The sequence below is a fragment of the Triticum dicoccoides genome, chromosome 3A (genome assembly GCF_002162155.2).
Source record: "Triticum dicoccoides isolate Atlit2015 ecotype Zavitan chromosome 3A, WEW_v2.0, whole genome shotgun sequence".
Lineage (NCBI taxonomy): Eukaryota > Viridiplantae > Streptophyta > Magnoliopsida > Poales > Poaceae > Triticum > Triticum dicoccoides.
In genome coordinates this window covers 173,646,457-173,653,605 of record NC_041384.1, presented here as the reverse complement: position 1 = coordinate 173,653,605, position 7,149 = coordinate 173,646,457, and positions in this window count along the sequence as shown.

Below are 7,149 nucleotides of genomic sequence, written 5' to 3'. Positions count from 1 at the left end.
GGCAAATGGTAAAACCAATGTTGGGCATTGCTGGAAGAGTTTTACTCAAGGCGAACTGTCAAGGGGTTCCCATTATTACCCAACCGCGTAAGGAACGCAAAATCCGGGAACATAACACCGATATGACGGAAACTAGGGCGGCAAGAGTGGAACAAAGCACCAGGCTTAAGGCCGAGCCTTCCACCCTTTACCAAGTATATAGATGCGTTAATTAAATAAGATATATTGTGATATCCCAACAAGTAAACATGTTCCAACAAGGAACAACATCTCCATGTTCCAACAAGGAACAAACTTCAATCTTCACCTGCAACTAACAACGCTATAAAAGGGGTTGAGCAAAGCGGTAACATAGCCAAACAACGGTTTGCTAGGACAAGGTGGGTTAGAGGCTTGGTTTCACAATATGGGAGGCATGATAAGCGAGTGGTAGGTATCGCAGCATAGGCATAGCAAAAGAGCGAGCATCTAGCAAGCAAAGATAGAAGTGATTTCGAGGGTATGATCATCTTTCCTGAAATCCCGCAAGGAAGAAGAACGAGTCCATGAAGAAGACAAACGGACGTAGACGAACGGGTCCTCACAAACGCGACGTAACCGGAACCAACCCGAAGAAGCAACACCGGAAAGAAGCAAACAACATAGTAAACAACCACCACATAAGCATGGCATGATGCACAACCAAGTATGATGCATGTCCGGTTTAATTAGGCATGGCATGGCAAAGTGCACGAGCAATCCTACAAATTAAGTGGAGCTCAATATGCAACGAGTTGCATATTGATGAAACACCACATGACTTATTTAGTTCTCTCTTGTTTAGGTACTCAACAGTATTCAATGTAGTTTAGCATGGCAAGGGGTGAAGCAAAACAAAACTACCTATCTAGGCAAGTTTAAATGAGGCCGGAAACAACGAACAACAATTCCGGAAATTCCTCATATGCATATTTTGGTTATGGTACTGTACTGCCCTAAACATAATTTTAGAGTTATTAATCAAGCAAAGTAAGGCCACCATGTTAAACTAGGCATTTTTCTACCCCATTTACATATAAGGTTTATTAAATTTGGAGCTACGGTTATTTAGTTATGAATTAAAGCATTTTAACATGGCATAGGAGCAAAATTTAGTCAAACAACATTTTAAGCATTTTAAACATGGGTGAAAGTTGCATATTATGAAACTAGACAAAATTCTAAGCATATTTCATATATAAAGTTTTTATATATGATGCACGGTTTGTGAGTTAAAATATGCATGATTTTTAGGGGCTAAACTGCAAAACTGGCGTCTCTGAAAATTAAATACTAAAAAACGCAGAACGGAAAAAAACATGATATGGGCCGAATCTGGCTGGGCCAACCGGAGCAGAGGCGATGGGGGTCTCACCATGGGCCATAGCCCAGATCTGGAGAGGTAGGCCGGCCTTGGTGGTGCTGGGCTTGGATCTAGCAGCGGCTGGGCTAGACCTTGGCTCACACGGCCCACGACGAATGTCGGTGTACTAGAGTAGGGGTACCTTAGTATCCCGAACTTGTGCACGGGCAGTCGCAGCATCCCGCGGCAAGGCTTGCCGGGTGACCGCCAAGGTCCTCCGTGGTTCCTTTGGAGCCATTCAAGAACAAAGTATCCAGGCCAAGGAGACAAGACCCCGGCAAGAGGAGCTTGCCGGGAAGGCCAACCAAGGCAAGGCGCTTAAGGAGACAAGACCCCGACAAGAGGAGCTTGCTGGGAAGGCCAACCAAGGCATCTCAAGAAACTTGCCGCGATGCGCCACGCGTCCCGGCAAGGCCCGGTGAGCGACAAGCTCCCGGACGCGACAAGATAATGACCGCGGCAAGGCGCTTGCCGCGGCAAGCCACCACTCTGCGCCCGCGCTCCAGCGCATCCACCAACGTGTCGCTCTGGGACCCTTCCAGGCGTACGTGGCGGGAGGCCGTGCAGCCAGGGGTGCGCGGTGGCAAGCGGCGCTGACAAGATCGCCATCGTGGCGAGCGGTGGCGTCCCTGATGGTCCCTTTTGCACTATTTAGACGACGCAGACGGGCATTTAATGCCCTTGTCCCCTGCCGTCAGGGTTAGGTATGATACACTGTAGCAGGTAGCTGTACCTACCGCAGCACCTTTCCATTTCTACCCTTGTCTACGTTGCCACCTGTCGGTGACCCCTTGAGCATATAAAAGGAGGCCCGTGCGCAACGTAGGGGGGGGGAGGAGGAAGAGAACACTCACGCTCGGTCTCGTTAGCTGCTGGAGTGTATTGTAGCACTCCGCGCTCCCGAGCAAGAACTCAATACAAACCACAAAGCAGGAGTAGGGTTTTACGCATCCGTGCGGCCCGAACCTGGGTAAACCGCTCGTGTGCTTCACCTCGATCCGCTCTTCGTGCGACCTCCGCCCCCGCCGAACCGAAAGGGACTCGGTCCGCCGGTCCCATAGGTGCTCGTGGATCAGAACCCCGACATCTTTGGCGCGCCAGGTAGGGGGCGTCGAGGTTGTGTGAACCAGATCCGGTGTCACACGAGCTAGATCTTCATCATCTTCATCGACATGCCGCCGAAGAAGAAGGCTTCGGAGGCGGCTGCTCCGTCCGCGCCGAACCCACCACCGCCGGAGCAAACGGCTGATGGGGCAGACGCCGGCGGAAGAACGGGCGTCGACGAGGGAGCTCACGGTGCTGCCAGGTCCAAGGACAAGGCTGCGCTGCCCATCGGCGGCGTAGCCAGCTCCCACAACGACCGGGCGCACTCCAAGACCTCGGCGTCCGTACATGCACCGCGCCCATCTCAGGACGCGCGGGACCGGCAGCGTCATGGTACTCACGGTACCATGCGTTTGCTGGACCAAGATCGGGCTGGTGGATCTCGGAGTGCTCAAGACCAGCATGCACGCCAACATGCTGGCATGAGCGAGGCACGGTCGCCTGGACGGGATACTGCTCCTTCTAACGTAGTTAGAAGTCCGAGCATATCCCGCTCCTCGCACCGTTCGCCACCGCCACCCGCCACTCCAGCAGAAGCTTTAGCGTGAGCTCAACTGCTCCTGGACTACCCTCCAACGGCAGACAAGATCGACGACTAGAGGGCCACCATTCAGAGTCTCATCGGCTTCGCCAACGGCGACACTCAACGGCAGCCGAGCACGTCGCAGCCGCGGCAAGTCAGCCAGGCACGAGCCGGTGGCGACAAGATCGGTGGGGGTGCAACCACTGTGCACTCTCCGCCCCGAAGGCCAAGATCGCCGACTCGCCGGATCCACCTCGACAGCGACTCCACCGCGTCATCAGATCCACGAGCTCATCGCAATCAGCGCCAAGTCCTTTACGAACGACAACAAGAAGACGCTCGTACTCGCATCGAGCACCGAAGAGAAGCGCGGCATCAATCAGACCAGCGCGCTGGGCCCTCTGTCGACATGCATGCGCCAGGGGAACCAGGCGACTTGGCATACGCGGTAGGTTGCCCTGCGTTTACTCGTGAGCTGCGGCAAGTCCAGTGGCCCAGCACAAAGAATTTCAAGCCAGACGTACCAGAGAAGTACGATGGCAAGTCGCATCCGTCGGAGTTCCTCAGCATCTACACCATCGCGGTGCAGGCTGCCGGGGGGCGGGACGACAACATCCTTGCCAACTACTTCCCGCTGGTGCTCAAGCCCAACGTCAGGTGCTGGCTCATGCACTTGCCGGACGACTCCATATCCTCTTGGGCAGACCTATGCCATCAGTTTGTCGGCGCCTTTACAGGCGGCCACAAACCCCATGGCCAAGAGAGTGACCTTCATCTGCTCGCCCAGAAGGAAGGAGAGCCCCTGCGCAAGTACATTCAGAGATTTAGCCGTGTACAACACAACATCCCAGATGTCCACCCTGCCGCGGTCATCAGCACGTTCCATCAGAACGTGCGTAACCGCAGGATGCGGGAGGAGATGGCGATGTGCAAGATCAGAGACGTCAGTGAGCTGTATGCCCTGGCTGACAAGTGTGCACGTGCTGAGGAAGGGAGGAAACTCCCCTGAGAGAATACAGGAGCAGGAGGATCTAACAGCGAGGATGCCGCCCCGGCAAAGAAAAACCGGCGGCGGAACAACAGGAAGAAGAAAGGCAAAGATGTGCTAGTCGTTGAGCAGTTCGGCAGCGAAGGTGGCGCCAAGAAAGCCAAAGCTGGTAGCTCCGGCAAGGAGATTGCCGCATGCACCAACTGCCAGGCTGTGGCGGTCGCCGACAAGCAGGACGGCACCGACAAGCAGTACTGCAAGATGCACCGCACCAAGGGCCATGACCTCCAGAGCTGCAAGAAGGTCGAACAGCTTGTCCAGCAGCAAAAGGCTGAATACGAGCGACGCGACAAGGAGAGGGCCCAAGGAGGCGCTGGAGAATCCGGCAAGAAGCGCGCCGACCGGGGAGGACGCCGCGGCAAGGCCAAGCAGCGGCAAGGAGACAGACCTCCCCGCGGCCGCGACAAGGATGAAGATGACGACGACGACGAAGACATGGATGATGTCGAGACCAGTGAGCAGGAGTTCCAGAAAGCTACAGAGGTCTTGTGCGTTGACGGTGGTGCTTCTCTGCATACTTCGCACCTCCAACTCAAGCAGTGGGTGCGGGAAGTCAATGCAGCAGAACCGCCTGTCGAGTCACGCTAGCTTCTGAAATGGTCCAGCACGCCTATCATCTTTGATATTGAGGACCACCCTGATCGCACAACTGCGGTCGGGTGCTTGCCGATGTTGGTTTCACCAACTATCCGCAACCTCAAGGTCACTAAGATGCTAGTTGACGGTGGGGCCAGCTTGAACCTGATCTCCTCTGCTGTACTCCAGAAACTCCAGATCCCTGACAGCGAGCTTGAAGAGACCGACACATTCCAAGGAATCAACCCGGGAAGGAGCAAGCCGAAGGGGAAGGTCACGTTGCCAGTAACATTTGGCACGCGAGGTGAACTTCAGGACTGAGAGGGTCACTTTTGACGTTGCCGATTTTCCATTGCCTTACAACGGAATACTCGGCCGTCCAGCACTCGCCAAGTTCATGGCAGCCTCTCACTACGCATACAACATGCTGAAGATGCCAGGCCCGATGAGCGTCATCTCTGTCCCTGGCGACAAGAAGGATGCTCTTATCTGCACCGACAAGATCTACCGGGAAGCGGCAGCCGCAACAGATCGCAAGTCACTTGCCGTTGAAGCTCCCGGGGGGAAGAAGAAGACCAAGTCCGGCAAGAGTTCTGATGCCCACTCCGGCAAGCGCACCTCTTCGGAGTGCTGCGCTGCCGTCGAGGACGCACCATCGAGCTCCACCGGCAAGTGTAAGAAGACAATGGCAGCTCTGCCAGAGACCAAGAAGGTGTCCGCCAAGGAGGACGGCACTGGTGGTACCTTCACCATCAGTGCCACTCTCGACCCTAAATAGGAAAACGCGCTCATTGCTTTCCTGCGGGCGAACGTCGACGTGTTTGCGTGGCAACCGCCTGACATCCCCGGTGTTCCCAGGAAAGTAATTGAGCACCATCTTGCCGTTTGCCCTCATGCGCGGCCCGTCAAGCAGAAGGTCAGGAAGCAAGCAGTGGAGCGCCAAGAATTCATCGCAGAAGAGATCAAGAAGTTGGAAGCAGCAGGCCTTGTCAGAGGAGTGCTCCATCCTACGTGGTTGGCCAATCCTGTAGTCGTGCGCAAGGCGAACGGGAAATGGAGACTTTGTATCGACTTTACCGATGTTAACAAAGCTTGTCCCGAAGACCCATTTCCTTTGCCGTGCATTGACCAGATTGTTGACTCCACGGCCGGATGTGACTTGCTTTCATTTCTTGATGCATACTCAGGATACCATCAGATCTTCATGGCAGAAGAGGATGAGGATAAGACCGCATTCATTACTCCATGTGGCACGTACTATTTCATACGGATGCCTTTTGGTTTAAAAAATGCTGGTTCAACATTTGCAAGAGTAGTCCATGTCGCTCTTGAGCCACAAATACACAGAAATGTGGAAGTCTACATGGATGACATAGTGGTCAAGAGCAAGGACAAGGCAACTCTGATTCAAGATTTAGACAAGACCTTTGCAAATCTGCGCAAGATCAGCCTCAAGCTCAACCCCGAGAAGTGCGTGTTTGGAGTCCCCTCCGGCAAGCTTCTCGGGTTCTTCGTGTCTCAGCGGGGAATTGAAGCCAATCCCGACAAGATCAAGGCCATTGAGCAGATTGAAGCACCAAAGCGCGTCAAGGATGTACAAAGACTTGCCGGTTGCGTGGCTGCTCTCAGCAGGTTTATCTCTAGGTCTGCTGAGCGCGCCCTGCCATTTTTCAAAATATTGAAAAAGGCAAGTCCAATGAAATGGACTCCGAAAGCGAAGGCTGCGCTGCAAGACTTGAAGAGATACCTGTCCTCCGCTCCAACACTTGTCGCACCTAAGCCATAAGAGAAATTGATGTTGTATATAGCGGCAACCAATCAAGTGGTTAGTGCTGCGTTAGTAGCAGAGAGGGAGGCAGATGACGAGCCAGCAACCGCGGCAGGCGCATCCAGCGACAAGCAGGGGGCTTCCCCGGCAAGCTCTGGTCCCGACAAGGATGGATCTGCGCAGACGCGCAAGGAGATATAGAAGAGAATGGTGCAGCGCCCAGTTTACTTTGTCAGTTCCCTTCTGCAGGGAGCTAGGTCAAGGTACTCTGGCGTGCAGAAATTGCTTTTTGGCCTTCTCATGGCCTCGAGAAAGCTGCGCCATTACTTCCAAGCACATGAGATCACAGTTGTCACTCGTTTTCCGCTGAAGAGGATACTACAGAATCCAGAAGCGACAGGCAGGATTGTTGAGTGGGCACTGGAACTGTCAAGCTTTGGCCTCAAGTTTGAGAGTACTTCAACTATCCAAAGCAGAGCATTGGCAGAATTCATAGCAGAATGGACGCCAACACCAGATGAAGAAATTCCTGAAACGAGCATCCCCGTCAAAGAAGCAAGCAAAGAGTGGCTGATGTACTTTGATGGTGCCTTTTCGCTGCAAGGCGCCGGCGCTGGTGTGCTGCTTATCGCACCCACCGGAGAGCACCTCAAGTACGTAGTCCAGATGCACTTTCCCAAGAAGCAAGCAACAAACAATACTGCAGAGTATGAAGGCTTGCTTGCCGGTCTCAGGACGCGGCAGACCTT